Genomic DNA, 22,103 nt, shown 5'->3' with positions numbered 1-22,103 from the left:
GCCTTACCGGAACTAAACCCTCCCCCTACTATCCTCTTCTCCATGATGATCACCCTTTCCCTGACGCCCTTAGTAAGGCCAATCACTTTGCCTCCTACCTCTCCGATGTATTTTCCATCCCCGATGATCCCCAGTTTGATTACTCCCTCTTCCCGGATATCCGCGATCGAACTGACACCTCTGTCCCTCCCCTCGCTCCTGGTTTTCGGTACTTGGACAACATTGCACACACGGACCTCAATGCCCCTATCACTACACAGGATCTCATTGCTACACTCCGCACAAAACGCAACACCGCTCCTGGTCACGATCGTGTCACCTACCGTCACCTTCGTGAAGCTCCTGTCTCTTTCCTCTCCACCCTCGCCAGGCTCTACAATGTAGTCCTGTCCACCGGTTACTACCCTGACCTGTGGAAAACCTCCCGTATCCTCACGTTCCTTAAACCCGGCAAAGCGCCGTCCACCGTCTCCTCCTACCGCCCCATCAGCCTTACCTCGGTCTTCAGCAAGTTCCTGGAATCTATCCTCACCCGCCGCATCCACCAGCATCTCCGCCAGCACCGCCTCCTTCCCGTTACCCAGTGTGGCTTTCGGCTGTCGTTCTCTTCCGACGACCTTCTCCTTCACCTCATCTCCTTTCCGAATAGCTTAATTCCCGTCGCTCCGCAATCTTCCTCTCCCTGGACCTCGAACGTGCCTATGACCGCGTATGGCATTCCGGTCTCCTCTTCAAGCTCCAAACCTTCGCCCTTCCCATTAACTACGTCCGTCTGATCGGCTCCTTTCTCTCCCGCCGTCCTTCCTATGTCACGATCCATAACGCAGATTCCTACACCTTTTTCCCCTCCGCCGGTGTGCCCCTAGGCTCCGTCCTCTCCCCCCTTCTGTACCTTTTGAACACGGCGGACATGCCGCCGCCGTCACCCCCCGTCCACCTTCTCCAGTTTGCCGATGACACCGCCTTCCTGCCCTTGCCCCCACCCTGCAGCACTCCCAACACCTTCTCCAATCTCATCTTGACCGGTTCACCGCTTGGTGCAACCAGTGGTTACTCAAGGTCAATCCCTCCAAAACCCAGGCGATCATTGTAGGCAAACCACCCCTTCCTTCCACCTCCTTGATTTCTATCTCACCATCTATGGCCATCCTATCGCCCTCACTCCCACCCTTAAGTATCTGGGCGTCACCCTCGACCGTCGCCTCTCCTGGACTCCCCACCTCCGGACAATCCAAGCCAAGGCACGCTCCCGACTCAGTGTCCTCAAGCTCCTCTCCGGCCGTACGTGGGGTCTGGACCCCTCCACCATCCTCCACACCTATAAATCCCTCATCCGCCCTATCCTTTGTTATGCCCATTCGGCTTGGATCTCCGCCCCCCCCTACCTTTCATAAATCCCTCCAAATCCTTGAACGCCATGCTCTCCGCCTCGCCTATCGCATCCGTCTTCCCCCGCCCACGCGGATCCTGTACGATCTCATCCCCTTCCACCACCTCCTCCTTTTCCTTGAAAGGATACGGATCCTGTACACCTCACGTAAACACGATCCTCCTCACATCCTCGTCTCCCCGATCTTCTCCCACCCCCGCCCGCTGCCGCGCCTGTATTCCCACGTCCCACCCGGTCTCCATCTCTCCACCCTCCTTACCCTCTCCTGAGGTGGCTTCCAGCAGCTCCCCCTCCCTGATGATGTCCTCCTCCCCTCCATCTACCCCTCCTATCAACTTTGACCCTGTCCCCCCACTTCCGGTGTCCTTTCCTTTAGGCACCCTCCCTCCCTTCTCTTTCCTTTTCCCCTGTCCCCTCCCTCCACCCCTCTTCCCCCGGGCTTCCCCTCCCCCTTCCCCCCTCCTCCTATCTCCCGTGCCCCTGGCATCTCTGCTCTTCCCTCTCCCTCTCCCAGTCCCCTTCCTCCTCCTCTTCACTTGGCAGATCCCCGGACTTGCACACGCTCAGTGAACATTCGCGCGCCGTAGATCATCGCCATCAGTGTCTCGTGTGTGTGCCTTCGTCTGCGTTTAGTGTTCTTTCGTCGTCACGCCCCAAACTGTTCACGTGTGCCGTCGCCGTCGTCCGTCTTCTGTGCGCCATGTCAACAAGTGTTAGTGTTTTTTTCGTCCAGCGTGAACGGCTTCATGTTTATTGTTTTTGTATCTACTTTTTTTGCCCGCAATTTTTTGTATTGTCTGTGTCACCTATATATCTTATTATTGTACCCCTTAAGGCTGAAGAGCAGCGTATTATGCTGCTGCCAGCCCGCCTTGTATGAGGTGCTTAAAATTACAACAAAGAAAAAAAAAACAAGTCCATATTTGTTCATTTTGAGATACAGAGTTGTAAAGTTAAATGAGCGCTGAAAAATCTGCAGTTGAGATACCAGAAATATTCAAGCATATGGGTTCCTGCTAGAGATGAACCTTTATGTATGTTTGTTTGGATCATTAATTTCAGAAGCATTATAGACAGAAAAGTGGAGGTAATGGACTTGTACCACTATTGAAATAAGCCCTTCATATTATATGACGACATGCACATTCAGCATCAGTTATGGTTGGTCAAATACTGCTGTGACTCTGAATGTATTATATTAAGAAGAAGCAACATTGCCTTTTTCTCCTGAAAATATCAAGTAACGTTACAAATGTGTTTGATTCTGCTTCCAATATGACAGTTTTCGTTAATACTCCACATGCCTACAGGACTTTACAATGTTAACACAGCACAACTCAGACATCTGTATATGTGTAGTTTATTTATTTAATTATTTATTTATTATCATCCTAATTATCACATTTGTGATATAGGATTTGTCAGGGTACATTTTAACAACTATATAATATCTTTACAAAATTTGTATCTGTGCTGAATTCATATTAATCTATTTTATGTTTAATACAATATACAACTAATAAGTGTTTTTATAACATAATTTATTATGCACTGATGTAATTTCATTTGTCACATTAACTTAAACATATATTTTATACAGTTGCGCAGAGATATTCACTTATGCTGTAATAGCATTTGTCAAGCATGTGGTTCTTTAGAACAGTTTTAAATTTATCCTAATTTTCCAGCTCTTTGATATGTTTTGGTAGTGCATTAAAAAGTTTGATGCCTTGGTTACATACATGTTTCTGGCTTCGGGTCCTTGTTACAGCTTCTATGTGGAGATCTTTACATTGCCGTGTATCGTAATTATGGAAGTCTGTATTGGTTTTCATTTTGTCCTGCTTTCTTTTGATCACCAACAGACATTTCAGAATGTATAATGATGGAATTGTTAAAATTTTCAATGCTTTAAAAAGGGGCCTACAAAGTGTTTGAGGAGGGCTGTGGGTCATTATCCGAATAGCACGTTTTTGTAATTTGAAAATCTCATTTAGACGACGATTTGTTTTTCCCCAGAATACTATCCCATAGGATGCAATGGACTGAAAATAGCCAAAATATACTAATATGGTACAGTCATTACTACAAACTCTTGAAATTATTCTAAGCACAAAACATGCTGAATTTAGTTTTAGTGCTAAGCTCACCACATGGTCCTTCCAACTAATCTTCTCATCAATGTGCATACCCAGGAATTTTGCACACTCTACTCTTTCAAGTTGTTTGCCCTCCATGGTGGGATTTAGGTCGTCCTGTTCACTTATTTTTCCATATTGCACATAATTAGTTTTTTTTTGCATTCAGTGTTAGCTTGTTAGCACTAAACCATTTTTGTATATTTTGTAGGACATGGTTCACAGTACTGTGCAATGACTGCTTCGTATCACTAACTATTAAACTAGTATCATCAGCAAATAACATGATTCTAGCTTTTCTCTCTGACACCTGAATATCATTAATGTAAATGAGGAACAGCAAGGGGCCTAATACACTTCCTTGGGGTACTCCTACTGTGACCTCCCTCGGATCTGATCTTAGTTTAATTTTTTGATTAATATTTAGTGCTGTAATTTCAACCACCTGCATCCTCTTTTCCAGATAAGACTCAAACCACTTTTTTACCGGTCCTCTGATACCTATAGCTTCAAGCTTTTTCAAAAGTATGCTGTGGTCAACAGTGTCAAAAGCTTTTGACAAATCTAGATTTATCCCAACTACACTATTTCCCTCTTCCAATTTAGTGATTATTTCTTTTGTGTATTCTAGTGCAGCTGTTTCGGCACTTCTCCCAGCTTGAAATCCATGCTGATTACCGTTTATCAGGTTGTGCATATTAAGATAATGTGTGACTCTATATTTCATTAGTATTTCTAAAACTTAAGAGAAAGTTGAGAGGAGTGAGACAGGTTTGTAGTTTTCTATTTTATCACCCTTTTTTAACAGGGGAATGACTTTAGAAATTTTCAGTTTTTGTGGAAACACGCCCTCAGTCATTGACAAGTTTGTTATGTGCTCCAATGGTTTCGCTATCTGATTAGCTGTTTTCTTTACTAATATTATTGGCACCTCATCTACTCCAGCTGACATCTTGGACTTCAGACTTTTAATCACTTTTAAAACTTCCTTTTCGTTTGTTGTAACTGCCATCATACTGCTGGCTGCCTTGGGTGCTTCCATCTTAATCTGCTCCCCAAGATTCCTGCTTAATGTCTGTGGTACATTTAAAAAGTAATTATTTATATAATTAGGCATGACATATTTATCTACCATTTTATTCTCCTCATCTTTTAGAATAATTTCCTTGTCTTTGGTAGGTACCGCGGTTTCTTTTCTCACAATTTCCCATGCTATTTTAGTTTTATTTCTGGACTGTTTTATTTCCATATTATTACTTAATAACTTTGCATTTGCAATTACTCTGCGGTATATTTTCCTATACCTCTTTACATATTCTATAAAATCAATATTTGTACACTCCCTCAACTCTGAATTCAGTTTTTTCATGTTTTCACATGATTTCTTAATTCCAAGAGTCATCCAAGAACTTGATTTTACGTATCCAGTAGACTTGATTCTGGTCAGTTTCTTTGGAAAACACATCTCAAAGTTCATCATATAAATTGATGCAAATACACTATATGCCTCATCTGTACTTGACTGTTTCATAACATCTAACCAATTTTCATTTTCTAAGATACTTATGAACTGATTACAACTGTCCACAGAGAAGTTTCTTTTGTAAATATTATTTACACCTTTATCTTCCTTTGACCTTAAAGGGATTTCAATGGTGAGAGCATTGCGGTCAGACAATCCTAAATCTATGTTTGTTACCTCTATGTCAGTGAAATGAAAACAGTATTATTGAGTCATATGAATGTCTCACTTTTGTTCCGACACAGTTTAAGACTCGGGAGAAAAGTTTTACACCTGGTGTTCGACATGGCAACTTCACACACAAGAACTTTTTGCCGACACTACTACCACCTACATAAGTAAACTTTTCCTGTGTTACTTTCAAGTAATGCACTTAAGCTATTCCTGATTTAACTGGAAGATCTGTACTTCCCACTTTCATATCAACAGCCTCAAAATGCATATTGTAGACTTCGGGATATGTTACAGGTCAGTGTCACACCAAGATTGTGGAGAACGGGGGGGGGGGGGGGGGGGGGCGGCGGCATGCCGCTCCTCAACAAGTGTTTACCAATAAGTAAGTGGCGGAAAATTACGGGTATCGGGCGGTTTAACATGTAGAAAATGAGATTTTTATTATTCACTCACTGTATTTAACATTTATTATTCCTTTAAAATCGCACAACAACTTCAATAAAACACAGTTTAATCACTCACACACTTATTTCACAATTATTTCACTTTTAAACTGCAAATCCTCTAAGAACTGTCTTGAATCTTCACGAGTCTCTCTCAACAGCCTTGATGTGGATAGATACGTACAGCAACCAGTAATCAGAGTCAGAACTGCGTCTGCAAAAACACAAGGATCATTAAACAATTTTTGCTGTCACTAATTACTAGCAATATAATTGACAGAGTAGATTGCTAATATTTGCTATAATGAATATCACTTTTGCAAGAACGATCTCACTGAAGTAATTAAGTCCATCGAAACGCTTAGAAACTAACCTCTCGTCTGACGAAAACGGTCTAAAGACGCAGTGTCAATTTCTTCAGATCTGTTGACAATGATATTTTGAGTTATCACTTTACTGAGTGACTGAAATGTAGTTCAGGTACCTGTGAACATAACAATATGTTAGAATTCATTTTCTAAACACGAACTATTACGGTACTGTACGGCTACTTACATGTTAATTACACTATTAATATTTTCGCAGTTGTTTCTTTAATACAAAATTAAAGCCAACGGAAGAAAAAACGTGAAACACACTTACCAATGACAGGTTTGTTGAGATGCAATTTTCTGTGTGGACAGATGTAACTTTTTCATACGGTGGTTTAAGTCGCAGGAGTCACAGAAATCGCAGAAGTCACAGTAATCGCAGAAGTCGCAGAAGTAGCAGAAATAGTAGTAGCGGAGGGATACACGACCTATGTTCCTTAACTGCGACAAATCACAGTTAAGAATCACAGATACTGAAAATTAGCATTCACAGAAATCACTGATATCGGAAAATCGCAGTTTAGCCCATCACTACTACACCTGGCTGGCTCCACGTAGTGTCGAGCGGCGTCGCCAGAGAGCAGCAGCTGGTGGTGGTGGTGAGCCGCCGCGGCCGAGTAGTACGGACTGCCGTCGACAGAGGGCAGGCAGGAACTGCAGAGCGGACTCATTGCGTTCTCACACGAGTTACTCCTCGCTTGCCCCTCCGAAAGTCGTGTGAAGTTAGCACCCTGTTTTCGAGAAATATACATTTTTTCATAGTTCTTGATAGATGTGCCATAGTTCTAGAGTTCTTTGTACAAAATTTGAGTAGTTCCTCAGAGTTTAACGAAGAAAACAACAATACTCGAAAAAATTTACGTATCGAAACCATTCTTGTCAATTTGCGCAAAATGTAAATTCATACAACAGTTCTGAGGAAAGTTCCGAACTCCAAGAGTTCTATCGGAAATCCAAATAACATTTTTTTGTGTGCAGGTAATAGTTTACGAGATAACTACAATTTAAGGAGAAAATCTTTTCACTTACTTTGAAGTGGGCACCCTTTTTTCAGAAATGTGTTTTTTTCTTCAGAGTTCTTGATAGGTATGCCATAGTTCTAGAGTTCTCTGTACAAAATTTCAGTAGTTCTGCAGAATATAGCGAAGAAAACAACAATGTATAAGATGGTTGCTTCAGGAACCCTTTTCTTGTGATACAATTCTTACTGTTGCCACAATAAATCACTTGTGCATAGATTCCAGCCGTATCGATCATTACAAAAATATAACCATGGACCAATGCCGCACATTTCTTGCAGTGTTGTACAAAGCATTCAGCTTATCCATTGTGAAAATACCACACTTGAAGCTATTGTAAAATTTAAAATGGATGGCTTCTGTTTATCCTCCAGTGCCAGCGTCTATCTTTCATCTTCATGCAAACGTGATGCCAGGGTCACACACTTCGCCTTTTTAGGTACGGAGGAAACTAGAGTTCAGTCTTGTGAAAGGGAAAAAAGGAACTGTGGGTAGCTCTTCCTTTACTGATAGCAAACTCTAGAGAAACCACATGCTTCTTTTTCTTCATCGTGCCAACAAAACAAAAATTCTCCCTTCATAGCTCTATTATCAGTCCATTACTAGTAAACCAGTTGTCGGCTTTCACATTTTTTTTTTTTTCTTTATTGTAATTTGAACACCCCATACAAAGGTGGGCTGGCAGCGGAACAGTGTACTCCGCTCTTCAGCCATAGGCAGTACAATAAAAAAGAAAGGGAGACAGACAAGTAACAGAATGGCGGTTGAAAAAAACAGGAGATACAATAGTTAAAAAACATGAAGCCGTTCACACTCGACGAAACAACAAGAAAAACGGCGGCACTGGGCACAAACACTGACGAGGTAGACGACGCACGTGAACGAAGAAGCGTGGACGGTGAAAAACACTGATGCACAGACACGACGGCACAAACACTAAACCGAGGGCGACGATCTCCGGCGCGCGAAAGTTCACGATCCGTGTGCGAGTCCGGGGACCTGCCAAGAGAGGAGGAGGAGGAGGAGGAGGAGGAGGAGGAGGAGGAGGAGGAGGAGGAGGGGGGAGGGGGAGGGGGAGGAGGAGGAGGGGGAGTGGGAAAGCGAGAGGGGAGAGCAGGGACGCCACGGGCAAGGGAAAGAGGGGGGGAGAGAGGAAGGGGGAGGGGAAGCCCGGAAGAAGAGGGGGGAGGGAGGGGACGGGGAAAAGGAAAGAGAAGGGAAGGGAAGAGAAGGGAGGGAGGGTGCCTAAGGGAAAGGACACCAGGAGTGAGGGGGGGGCGGGGTCAGAGTTGATAGGAGGGGTAGATGGAGGGGACGAGGACATCATCAGGGAGGGGGAGCTGGCGGAAGCCACCTTGGGAGAGGGTAAGGAGGGTGGAGAGATGGAGACCGGGTGGGACATGGGAGTACAGGCGCGGTAGCGGGCGGGGGTGGGAGAGGATCGGGGAGACGAGCGGGTGAGGAGGATCGAGTTTACGGGAGGTGTAGAGGATGCGTAGTCGTTCGAGGAAGAGGAGGAGGTGGGGGAAGGGGATAAGATCATACAGGATCCGCGTGGGGGAGGGGAGACGGATGCGATAGGCAAGGCGGAGAGCATGGCGTTCAAGGATTTGGAGGGATTTATAAAAGGAAGGGGGGGCGGAGATCCAGGCGGGATGGGCGTAACAGAGGATAGGGCGGATGAGGGACTTATAGGTGTGGAGGATGGTGGAGGGGTCCAGACCCCACGTACGGCCGGAAAGGAGCTTGAGGAGACGGAGTCGGGAACGTGCCTTGGCTTGGATTGTCTGGAGATGGGGAGTCCAGGAGAGGCGACGGTCGAGGGTGACGCCAAGGTACTTAAGGGTGGGGGTGAGAGCGATGGGACGGCCATAAACGGCGAGATAGAAATCAAGGAGGCGGAAGGAAGGGGTGGTTTTGCCTACAATGATCGCCTGGGTTTTGGAAGGATTGACCGTGAGCAACCACTGGTCGCACCAAGCGGTGAACCGGTCAAGATGGGATTGGAGAAGGTGTTGGGAGCGTTGCAGGGTGGGGGCAAGGGCAAGGAAGGCGGTGTCATCGGCAAACTGGAGAAGGTGGATGGGGGTGGCGGCGGCGGCATGTCCGCCGTGTACAACAAGTACAGAAGGGGGGAGAGGACGGAGCCTTGGGGCACACCGGCGGAGGGGAAGAAGGTGTAGGAATCGGCGTTATGGATGGTGACATGGGAAGGACGGCGGGAGAGAAAGGAACCGATCAGACGAACGTAGTTAATGGGAAGGGCGAAGGTTTGGAGCTTGAAGAGGAGACCGGAATGCCATACGCGGTCATATGCGCGTTCGAGGTCAAGAGAGAGGAAGATTGCGGAGCGACGGGAATTGAGCTGTTCGGAAAGAAGATGAGTGAGGTGAAGGAGAAGATCGTCGGAAGAGAAGGACGGCCGAAAGCCACACTGGGTAACGGGGAGGAGGCGGTGCTGGCGGAGATGCTGGTGGATGCGGCGGGTGAGGATAGATTCCAGGACCTTGCTGAAGACCGGCTTTCACATTTCGACCTGACTGATATATAGGTTTACACGGTCACAGAACAACATCGAAATGTTTATTGCTCAGTTGGTACAATCCCTCTGGTAGTAACACAGCGTATAATTCCAAATTGTAAAATACCTAAGAATGCACAGAAGCATAGATTTTAACCCTTTAATGCATACTGTAGCTGATAAGCTACAGACCTCATTTCTTCGATTTATTCCATATGGAGAAACATTTTCGATCAAATTCGTTATGTAGCTAAGTGTATACACTCCGCTGCAGTTTCTAGTAGTTCTTCATGGCGATCATAGATGGCAGGACGAGCTGAAGCAGTTCGACAGTGAGCTGTGTGGACATACTGCCAAGTGTATGTTTTGGCGGAGAGTTGAGGTGTGTTTTTGGTGTTTGTGCACTGATTTCTGGGTTTGAAAATTACTTTTTCATTTTGAAAACGTAAGTAGATATGGTGTAAACAGTTAATTCGAGTGTCTTTGCGATAGATTTGAAATGAGGCCTGTTTTTGTGTATGTAGCTTATCAGCTACATTTTTCATTTACTGCATTTCAGGCGCTGACGTGAAAATGTCTCGAAAGAGTCAAGAAGAAATGCTTATGGAATGGTTAGAGATTCCACTAAGCAGTGATGACGATCTTGAGTGTTTCTCTGACGATTCCATTCAAGATGAGACATATGTTGCTCCAGAATCTGTTGATTGTGATAGTGACAGTAGTGACGAAGAAAGTCAAGTACCAGTAATTAGGACTGAAGATGTTTCTGGAACAAGACAATCTGATGTTATAATGAAGGAATCGACGTCACAGTTGTCTGATAATGCTCTGAAACTGCCATGCAGCAGCAAAAATGTTACCAAAAACAGCAGGAGTGTGGTTTGGAAAGATAAACAGTTGATTATCCCCGAACTGCAGTCAAAATTTCGTGGCAATACTTCGTTACCAGAAGAAGTAATAAACTTAGATACTCCATACCAATTCTTCAAACATATATTTCCATCTAAATTGTTTGATCTAATTGTCGAAGAGTCTCATAGATACAGTGTGCAGTGTAATCCTGATAGACCAATAGATTTATCCTGTGATGACATAAAAAAATTTATAGGCATCTATCTCGTAATGTCAATAGTTCATGTACCTAATACGAGGGATTACTGGGGAGAAGTTACTGGTACTCATCTGATCAAGACAACAATGACAGTGAATCAGTATGAGCAAATACGTAAGTTTCTTCACTTCAATGACAACAGTGCAATGATACCCAGGGGTGAAAAAGGTCATGATAGACTCTTCAAGATAAGACCCATAATAGAATTGATGAGATCTCGGTTTCAAACAATACCTGTTGAGGAGTGTGTTTCTGTTGATGAACAGATATGTTCAACAAAGGCTAGAAGTTATTTGAAACAATACATGCCAAACAAGCCTCATAAATATGGATACAAATTATTTGTTATTAGTGGCATATCTGGTTATGCCTACGATTTTGAGATTTTCACTGGAGATGAAAATGAACCAGAAAAAAGAGTGACTGGGGAGGAAGACTTGGGAGCAAGTGCAAATGTTGTAGTTCGACTCAGTAGGATACTACCAAGAAATATAAACCACAAACTGTACTGTGACAATTATTACACAAGTCTGCCACTGCTTGTATGGTTACATAAACAAGGAATTTACTCACTTGGGACAGTCAGAAGAAACAGAGTGCCAGACTGCAAGCTCCCTTCAGAAGCTGAGCTGAAGAAAATGGCACGAGGTGCATCAGTAGAGCGCGTCGCAACAGTGGATGGTGTCGACATATCAAATGTAGTGTGGAAAGATAACAAGAGTGTGATGTTGCTTTCTACACTTGCTGGACAGCAGCCTATTCATGAAACAGGGAGGTATGACAAAAAAACAAAGTCAAGAATAACAATACCTTGTCCACAAATAATTAAGCTCTACAATAAACATATGGGAGGTGTTGACCTTCTTGACAGCATAATGGGTCGACATAAAATTCTTGTGAAAAGTCGAAAATGGTATATAAGATTGTTTTACCATCTCCTGGACATGGGAGTAGTCAATTCCTGGCTGTTGTATAGGAGAGTAGCAGAAACCAAAGGGATTAGGAGAACTATGAAACTCTCCGAATTTCGAATGGAAATTGCTCACTGTTTGTGTCGCTCAGGTCAAACTTCAGCAAAACGTGGAAGGCCAAGTAATGAACTCGAAAACCAAATACAAGCTAAGAAGACAAAGGGGCCCACAGCACATGTACCTCCACAAGATGTAAGGCTGGATCAAGTAGGTCACCTGCCTTCGTACTTGCAAGTGAGACAGAGGTGCAAAATGCCAGGATGCAAGGGATTTTCCTGGGTTCAGTGTAATAAATGTGCAGTTGCATTGTGTTTGCACAAACAAAAGAACTGTTTTCAAACTTTTCATGTAAAGTGATTATCACATGCTTGGGTACAAACCTGTTGGAACTAGATACCTTATTGTTCATATATAAAAGTGTGTAATTATACAATAAATGCTCAATATTTACAACATTAATGTCCTATTTATTATTTTAGGATTTTTCCCTTCCTATACAAAGTATTTAATCATAATCAACAATTAAATTACGAGAGATTTGGTCAAAATTGAGGGAGCAAAATAAGCACATTTATTGTGGCTCGTAAGGTGTTAACTCAAAATGTAGCTGATCAGCTACAAAGCGATTTTCAACAATAGTGCTTTGTTAATTTAATTTAAAAAATTTTTCAATATTTTTTTCGAAATGTAGGCACTATAAACTAAACATGGTAATTTTTACAGCTTGAAATAAAAAATCATGCATTTAAGGGTTAAATCCATGTTTGTTTGTTTTGATAGCTACATATTGGCGAAGACTGCAACTTCCACAGAATCCTTCCAACTTCTTGTCTACTGTAACATTTTCTCTGCTGGTATAAGATCTCTGGTAGTTGCGTACAAACACAGTAAGTATTTCCGGAATTGCTGTTAGCTTCTCTCCTTTCGTCACGAATAGCGCGACTGTAATATGTAAGGCACCCCACAATAAATTTGAAAAGTTTTATGTTCATTACAAGGCGAAACTCTTCAATGCCATCCCCATCAGTTCCACACAGGTCTTCCACGCTTTATCTGTTACTTTTGTTAACAACATTTAAAAACAAGAGACTGCTGAAGGCTTTCAACTCAATAACCTCTATTGATTTTACCCTTCTCTCACGCTGAAATGAAGTTTTGACGCTCTCAAAATGCTGATTTTAATACAAAACTACAATAGACAAAGTATCGTCAGCTATGAGGCAATTGCAGCATCACAGAGGCTGCTTTGGCCGCGCCTATTGCTCCAGGTTCGTTTCGAATAATATTATCCTCTTTGAACAATATGCTTTGTATTTCTTCAACACGATCTAGTACATTCCACTTAAAATAATATAATTCCTATAAAATAACGCAATTAGGCGCAGTGTATTAATTTTATATTTGACGTTCAGACAGCGGACACTGACGATTAAACAATTCAAAGTGTTTCATGCAGTGCATTTTACATTCTGGATTAGCTTTGTACTACTTACTACGTTGATAAACTAATAAATTAATTGTTGAAATGAAATACGAAAGGGCGCAGTGGGTAAAAATGAGCACTAGCATCGATTACAGAGAAAGGAAGCTATTAACAAGAAGGCGGCAACACTGCCCAAATGTATCAATCCGAAAAGCCGTGCCGGTGGAAGGATAATTAAAACTATGATACGTCCCTGAGACCTCTCAAGACCAAAAAATAATAAACAAAGCAGAGCAATATTGCAAAAGGTGTGGCACTACAAATAGAAACAATGAACACATGAACTGCCGCTTTTAATCAATCTGCATAGCAGTTCCAATAGTGGTTGCATCAAAGCTTCTCGCGGTAGCATCAAAGCTAATGACAACAACTGCACTTTTTGGGGAGACGCTGCGTTTCGCTCCTTGATCTGCCCCTAATGAGTATACGCAACGATGCTACTCACACCCACGCGAATAATCATTATGCTCGTTCAGTCAGAGCTCTTGTGCAGTCGGTACCTGTTGTGCAGTCGGTGCTGTTGCGAACGTGATATTTATGAACTGTATTACCCATAAAAATGTACAATCTACCAGAATTGAAACGTCTTCTTAGCATGGAGGAATTTAAAGTGATCGATGATAGAGGCATTCCATTCACTACGTGTCATCTGGTCTTCCAAAAACTGTCCGATACCATGGCCGACATCGGCTTAAAAATGTCTTCAAAACATATTTACACAACAATTAAAGAAGATCGTCATGTTCTTACTTTCGTTAGAAACACCTTCAGGCTGGAATGTTTCGTTGAAGAAAAAGACGACGACAGCAAAGATGAGTCGTGGAATGTTTTTGGTTCTTCGTGCAACAAGGAAATGACAAAGCAATTTGACCTACTACTGTCAGCAGAAAAATGGTCTACCATAAAACCAACAAACAAGAAACTTGAAAAGCCTTCAAGACTGGAAATAGGGAAATGGATTGATTTGATGGCTGATAAAATTTATGAAAATCACAAAATTCCATTCGCCTTTTCTTTCAAATACACGGAAGTGTGTGAAAGTTCAAGTTCAAAGTACTTCTTGAAGATCAAAGGAAGATGTACAGAATGCAGAGCCACCTTCGATGGGATTGCTCTGAAGAAGCCAAAAAAGGACAACGATATTATTCTAAGTTGCAGACTTTCAAACTTTTGAGATGATCGTAATCACCTGAAAAGAAGACAACTTCGTGGCACGAGAAGACAACAGGTAGCTGCTAAAATGGTTGATAACGGGATGCCTGCAGCTCTTTGGCGAAACAATAAAGCGAAAAATATGTCTTTTGGAGACATGATTCCTCCAGATTTACCATATGCTGATATCTTGAGAAAGGCTAAAGAAGAGGAAATTTTTGTGTTAGCAGACGAGCCATCACCGTGTTACGAGTGGAGGCCGAAATGCATGCGTTTTAGCTCACGCAGGCTGGTGTGAGGAGGGAAGAACTATACTGACGTGAGGTCTGGAACAAGACAAGGAATGAGAATTCAGAAAGCGGACGTAATTAGTTTGATACTTAACTTTAATCCACTAATGATGAACGTCGCTCTTGACGGTACATGATGCACAATATTATCCATTCAGAATACATTCTTGAAGATATTACTTATAGTAACTGAATATGGAGCCTTGCTAGGTCGTAGCAAATGACGTAGCTGAAGGCTATGCTAAACTGTCGTCTCTGCAAATGAGAGCGTATGTAGGCAGTGAACCATCGCTAGCAAAGACGGCTGTACAACTGGGGCGAGTGCTAGGGACTCTCTCTAGACTAGACCTGCCGTGTGGCGGCGCTCGGTCTGCAATCACTGATAGTGGCGACACGCGGGTCCGACGTATACTGACGGATCGCGGCCGATTTAAAGGCTACCACCTAGCAAGTGTGGTGTCTGGCGGTGACACCACAGAAAGGACCAAAGGATTTGGTACAACAACTAGTAAACCTGTTGAAAACCTGCAAATCGCGAAACATAGAACCCATTGGGACGAAATTCACGCAATCGGATTGGATCCACTCTTCTGTATATATCAAAGTCAGTTGCACAAATATTGTCATCAAATCAATATCAGTGTATAGGATTCATTAGATGCTACAGGTGTCGTTGCATTTCGAGTTGTTTCACGATTTGGGGACCTGTCAAACAGGGCTGACTGTGTGGAAATGAAGTCAATGTACATATATCTGTATCAGTACAATTGCATCCGCAAAGTAAACATCACTAGTAAAGATGCAATTATCGTCAGTCGATCATAAATCAGTTGCCCAACTTATCAGATGATATCCTGTAGGCATGATGCATCATTCTTGTCATTTTTTTATGTAAATCATCAGATCTGGAGCTCGCAGGCCAAAAATCATGGTAACTGATTTTGGTAAGGCTTTGTTGGTTGCCATTTCTAGAGCAATATCCAATTGCTCGGACTTGACAGATTATTTGAATATTTGTCATAGTCATATTGTTTTGTACAGAAGAGTAATTCTACCCTCGCATTATCTGAGAATACGTTTAAACCATTTTATGGTCAAGATATCGAGGTGTAAATGCTTCTCAAGAGGTAAATCACAAACAAAACAACTTTATCTTCGCGTTATGGCCCATATTTACATGATGACCGATTTTCATGATATCGAAACTGTTTTGTGCTCACTATTGGTTCTTGCATTGAGTGAACATCTTGGTACTGATGAGTGGAGTCAAAAACATTCATCAATGGAACATCAGCGCCACCTTGATAACATTATCAGAGGTGGTCCATGTCATTCATATATTGACTAAAAGAAAGATGATGACAGGAAAACTGATGATGTTGAAAACATTTATGACTGTCTTTTGGAATCAATTTTGAACTCCGAAGAATCTACTGCAAACGCGTGGACTGAGAGGGCAAAACGTATCTACAATGAGGCTGAAGTCATCGCGAATCAGACTGAGGATGACAATCTCTTTGATGTGAATCCATACAACATTCCTAATGCTGCAGAGATGCTGAAAGAGTTGATGTACTATATACCACTGTGGACAGCTGTGATGGATCCTTCTTTCCATATTCCTGTATCTATTCGTTCGTCAGCAGCGACTGAAGGACAATTTTCAAAATTAAAGTCAATGGGCTTTGACAAGCTACCTTTACCAGTAGACAAAATTATTTTTCAACATTTGAACTGGCTGCCTGAGGAAACGAAACTGTTAGCGCCACTTATGATGGAAAAACAAGATTCAAAGCAAGCTGTGAATTACAAACCGACTGAATCATCACTGCCTTACCATGAAGAAGAGATCTGGAGAGGAAATGATAAGAAGCTGCAGATAACAAACCCCAAAGCAATCTGCTACTCGACAATTCTGAAACCACACTGAACAATACCTTACGAAGTGAGACCCAACACGAAGATGGCAATGAGACAACCAAAATTTTTAGTAGTTTTGAATACAGATTGTCTTCTCCTTCGAGCTCACTTGTTATGAATGCGGAGAACAACAGTCTCTCAGTCAAGAGTGATAGTGTGTGTTTTCAGCGCTCTTCAGATGATACTTTCCTGCCGAATTTGGACTCTAAAGAGATGTTTCATTTCACAAAAGACTATCACGAATCATACTTCACCAGGGACGTCATTGAAATTTCATTCTGTTTTTCGAAAACAAGAAAACCGAGAGACCTGTAAAACGCTTCGAAATTAAATCATTGTCACATTGAGCTAGAAAAACTATGTAGATGTTTGCCCAAACTGGAATTCGACTAAGAAATTCATAGACATTAATTTGGCACTTTTACCAAATGGGTCCTCAAGCAAATTAAGTACAGCTCTTACGTTAATTCTTAGTGTCTTTGATTCTAGAACCACAGCCTTCCTGTTTCAGTCACTAGAATATGAGCATTTTATGCTGTAAATTTCACTTATATATTTATTGTACCTATTATTCTTAGTTGGTTCCCACCTCATAAATTCTATGCTTATTTATTACTGAATTCCCTATGTATGTATGTCCTTCTGTGTTTTAGTGTTTCAGGAAGAAGAGCTGTTAAGGTAACCTGTACATCACGGGCTGTAGTTTTTACTGGTACTTCGAAGTTTAATAATGCCCTACTATCAATACATTCAGGAATGAAACTTTCATCAAACAATTAGTATATTGTGGGTTCTAGGTGAAAAAAATTGTAAATCTGTGGAATACATTGTGTGGTCAATATTGATGTTTTCCTTACATATTGAATTATATGTAATTGTTATTTTAGATTCAATATACATACACACTATTCCAAATAAAAGATAAAAAAATCCAATTTTATTGTTCGATTCCCGGCGGGGTCGGGGATTTTCTCTGCCTCGTGATGACGGTGTTGTGTGTTGTCCTTAGGTTTGTTAGCTTTAAGTAGTTCTAAGTTCTAGGGGACTGATGACCATAGATGTTAAGTCCCATAGTGCTCAGAGCCAGCCAATTTTATTCTTCGAATTATTACCTTGTTGTAACAGTAAATCAGTAATACTTACCAGTTTCATGTTTTGATTATTTTAAACAAAATGTATATTAAGAGTCAATTTTTTCTCCTAATAATTTAAGAACATTATATGACATACTCCAACTTAAAATATTTAATCCATTGTTGAATAATGTGGTTCAGTAAATAGGCAAGCACTATATTATTATTCCTCCATAACTTTGTTCATGTAGCTTTAACAGTGGTTGAGATACCGGTAACAATATTGTAAGACATATGTGTTGCTGGCGATGGGCGAGGCATGGCAGAGTCTCTGACCAGAGAGTAGTATGTAGTTAGTTGTTACTTGTCGCTAGTCGGCGTGAGTCGGCAGTAGTCTGCGTGAGTCGGCAGTAGTAGTCAGTCGGCAGTAGTACTCAGTCCGTGCTAGTCTGCAGTAGTCGGCGCGTGTCTGCAGTCTGCTCTGGTCGGGACTCTGGAGGATGAGTATTATTGTAGAAGGTAAAGAAGCAGCCTTGCGCATATCTAGTAATGTATATTAACTGTCATTAACTTCTTTCAAAAATGCCGCAATAATAATTTTCATAATATAAAGTAATTTTTTAAAGAAAAGCATTCATTTCAATTTAAAGAATATTTCCAATGCATGATCATTCCTTCCAAGAATCAGAAAAAAACATATACTCCAGATTGCACGAAGCTGCGGCAAAAAATTTCTACATAAGAGCAGATATATATTCGCAGTTTTTATTGAGGTAAGAATATTTCCTTTTTATTCAGAGTACAGGGCCGAGGTGCAGCACTGTTGTCGTCATGAAATTTACCAGGTTACTGAATTTTTTTATTATTTCTGGGTTTAGCAATTGAATTTTGTGGTTACATTAAATGTGAATGCATTTCAGCATAGAGATTATAAATGGGAGCCAATTTTGTTCAGAGGCTAGATTAAAATTAATTTTGTTCAGAGGTTACAATACTTTAAAAATTCATTTAATTATTATTTCCGTGGGGAGTTTACACTTGGTTCATGGTTTCTTATTCACTTATAAAAGATTTTGTGCGGAGGTTACACTTGGCTCATGGTTCATGGTTTTTATTAAAAAATTTTCGTGTGGGGAGGTTACACTTGGCGACATCCGGCCAGGATCGTATTTCTTTGTGAATCTTCTGAGAAGTAGTCATATATCTGCTCTTATTTATTTAAACGTAGTTTGCATCTGGCGCAACGCATTTACTAATTTGTCACTCTTTCTTTCACAGATCATCGGCAATTTGTTGCTCTTTCTTGTATTTGTGTTTGTTGCATTTTGCATTGTCCTTGTTTCATTTGTACTTAATTTTGTTTTGTGAAAAATGCCGCGAAAAACTGTTAACAGTGCATCGCGATGTGCAATGAATGAAATAGCCGACCCGAATAGTTTGACCGATAATACTTGCGACACTCAGTGTAATGATGATAATCCCCTAATTGTAGACAATCAGTGCCTACCGACCACTAGTAATGATTTTAATGCTAATGATGAGCAAACAAATTCAATTGTGTCCTCCGTTAATTTAACGACAATTGATGACGTGGGACGTTCTGTTACAATGAACGCTGCCCAGTTTAACACACCCGGTTTGCAAAATTTATGTAATGAACAGATAATTATTTCTAACGAAAATGAACAATGTACTCAAAGTACGTCAGATTTATTTAATTCCGGTGTAGTGAATAACAGTGCACATCCAAGTGGCGAAGCTATTCAAGAATTACAGAATGACCAAATAGTTACAGAAAACGTGACAAATGTAGATACTCCAACACACAGCATAGAAAATAGAGTCGCTAATTTTGGCTTGGATCTAATTATGGCAGTATTACTAAAACTTGATAAAAAATACGACAATCAGAACAAACAACTTAATGAAAATAATGAAAATCTCAAACACCTTAATGAAAAACTAGACAACAATTCTAAACAGTTGAATGAAAAATTAGACAACAATTCCAGACAGCTTAGTGAACAGATTACAGCCGTTGCCGCGCAATGTCATGATAGTAAGGAACAATTACGTGAGGAAATTAAGGCTTGTGCTAGGAAAAGTAGTGAAGAAATAAGATCTGTTGCTCAAGAATTAAGGAATATGCAAACAGCTGCAACAGAATCACTTAGAGACGAAATTAGTGTAGTCGGTAAACAATGCTCTGAAAAAGCAACACAGTTACGCGACGAGTTTAAATTAATGACAGCTGAACTTTCGTGCACACTGGATGCAAAAGTAGACGCGAAATTCGACCAACAGAATAGTCAAATTGACGAACGTTTTAATCACCACCTACAGAACAGTGAAACGTGTTACCGTAAATTCATACAGGAACAGAATAAAGTAAAGCAACAAGTTATGGAAACAATTACCGCACAGAGACAGGAAGATAAACGTAAATTGTTTACGAAAGCAAAAACATACGTAGACAACAATATTGCTACAGTATCAGACGAAATTAATACTATCAAACAGTTGAACACCGAATTGCGTGATGAGATTTCCGATCTTAAATCAAAAACAGATACACACAGACTTGAACAATTAGAACTAATTCAGGATCCCGATGTCATCAAAGCAGACGTTAAAAAATTGAGCGAAACCACACGTAAAATACAAAAACAAATTAATGCTTGTGACACTAAAAACGATGATCAGGTAAAAATACTGACTGAAAAATATGATGAATTGGCCAGTCGTATTGACGTTATTGAAAGTAATAATGACAGCAAATCAGATGATACTTCACTGATTTCGTTTAATCAAACACCTGAATTCCAAAATTTACAGCAGACGATCAGTGAGATAGATTCGTCCAATAATACGTTAGATAGAAAATTGTCAACTTTACAGCAAGAAGTGACAGAAATGAAAAATGTTTCAGTCAATAACACGGGACAGCTTACGCCACATTCCGAACATTTCTCACACTCACACAGCCAGTATAACTTAAGTAATTTACAGAGACTATGCGACTTAAAATCCGAAAAGACACAGACAAACAGATTCTTATGCAATCGTGAACCTGTTCACACATTCAGAGACGATAACGTTGATTACGAGCAATTTTTATCCGTAAGAAAATCTAAGGTATTTAAAAATGACAGAGCACAGGTACACGCTTTGAACTGGATACGACAATTTATTTTTGTACTTTCACCAGCTTGGCCTGTAACGCAGAAACTAGCTTTGGACTGGATACAGCAATTTGCTTTTGAATTTTCACCGGCATTGCCTGTAACGCAGAAGCTAAAATTTATTTGCAGCGCATAATTAATCTCAGGGGATTCATTACGTTTTAATGAATATGTGCCGTAGCGTGCACAGGGCCCCGAGCCGTAGTAGTGCTGTTTCATCTTTAGTTTTCTGCACTGCTACCTTCTCTTCTACTATCCTTTATATCTATCAAAACAGCTCTTCAACTATCGCCCTATCTAGGATTAAGAATGTGTAAAGAAAACCTGATACGACAAATTTTACCGAAAGTGACAATTTACCATTAGACGCTCTAGAAATGACAACCACGAGAACTTTAATACCTGACAAAAATTTAATCATCAGTATGTGTAAAATTTTCAGCAGTCGCAAACATATTTTTGGTAACAATAGAGGTTTTTCACCGCAATAGCAACAAAACCAGCCGGTTAGCATACCTAACCAACAATGTAATGTACAAGGTCAACCAAGCTTTAATGTTTCGCCGCCTACACGTATAGCGTCAGCTCCAACAAATAGTAATGCACAGCAACAAGGAAATAAGTACGTACAGAAAACACACTATTTCAATTACTATCGCAATGCACCGTATAGAAATGACTATCATGACAGACGTAAAAATAATGAGCACAATTTTCAGCGTTCATTTAATAACAGTCGGTGTTATCAGCAGCAAAATCATCCGCAACAACGTATTATCATGAATGAACCAGACAGTAGATATCATCCCGAACGTAATACGTCAGGAAGAAATAACAGAACAGTACAAATAGTCGAAATGCCACAGCATCCTCCCGCAAATAATAGCACGTCAGATAGAATTGACTAGATACAGTACAGGTTGCATCTTCCAGCAACGCAAGCAATACTTTTGACACAGAGAATCTTGTTCACGAAAATGTTATTACTTTTGACGACATCTGAGACATACTTTTACATGAAAAACCAATAGTCTGAATTAGTCAATCTGAAACATGCTTTGTTGAATGCACCACTTTTATCTCACCCAGATCTTACTAGAAATTTTTCCATTGCCACCGACAGTTCTAACACCGCTTTAGGCGTACACATTTTTAAGGAAATTGAAGAAGATGGTTGTACAGTAACTAAAAACATTGCCTTTGCGAGTCGCATTCTGTCACCTGCTGAACGCAATTATTTTGTTACAGAACTTGAAACATTATGTGTCGTATGGGCATTTACGAGATTTTGGCATTTTCTTTATGGAAGACACACTACCGTTTACACAGATCATAGTGCGATA

At 41.0% G+C, this 22,103-nt stretch overlaps 2 long non-coding RNA genes across 2 annotated transcripts in view; both read right to left on the bottom strand.

Annotated features, from left to right (window-relative positions):
• Positions 1-22,103, bottom strand: part of LOC126227767 (uncharacterized) — a 183,831-nt gene that overhangs the window by 61,359 nt on the left and 100,369 nt on the right. The window lies entirely within an intron of this gene.
• On the bottom strand, positions 5,738-6,460 carry LOC126227768 (uncharacterized). The gene is made up of 3 exons (XR_007544058.1): positions 6,310-6,460; positions 6,041-6,151; positions 5,738-5,881 (listed from the first exon to the last, which is right to left on the bottom strand). It is a non-coding gene; the product is annotated as an uncharacterized LOC126227768 (long non-coding RNA).

The sequence above is a fragment of the Schistocerca nitens genome, unplaced genomic scaffold, assembly GCF_023898315.1.
Source record: "Schistocerca nitens isolate TAMUIC-IGC-003100 unplaced genomic scaffold, iqSchNite1.1 HiC_scaffold_340, whole genome shotgun sequence".
Taxonomy (NCBI): Eukaryota; Metazoa; Arthropoda; class Insecta; order Orthoptera; family Acrididae; genus Schistocerca; species Schistocerca nitens.
This window is presented reverse-complemented; position numbering and strand designations above follow the sequence as displayed.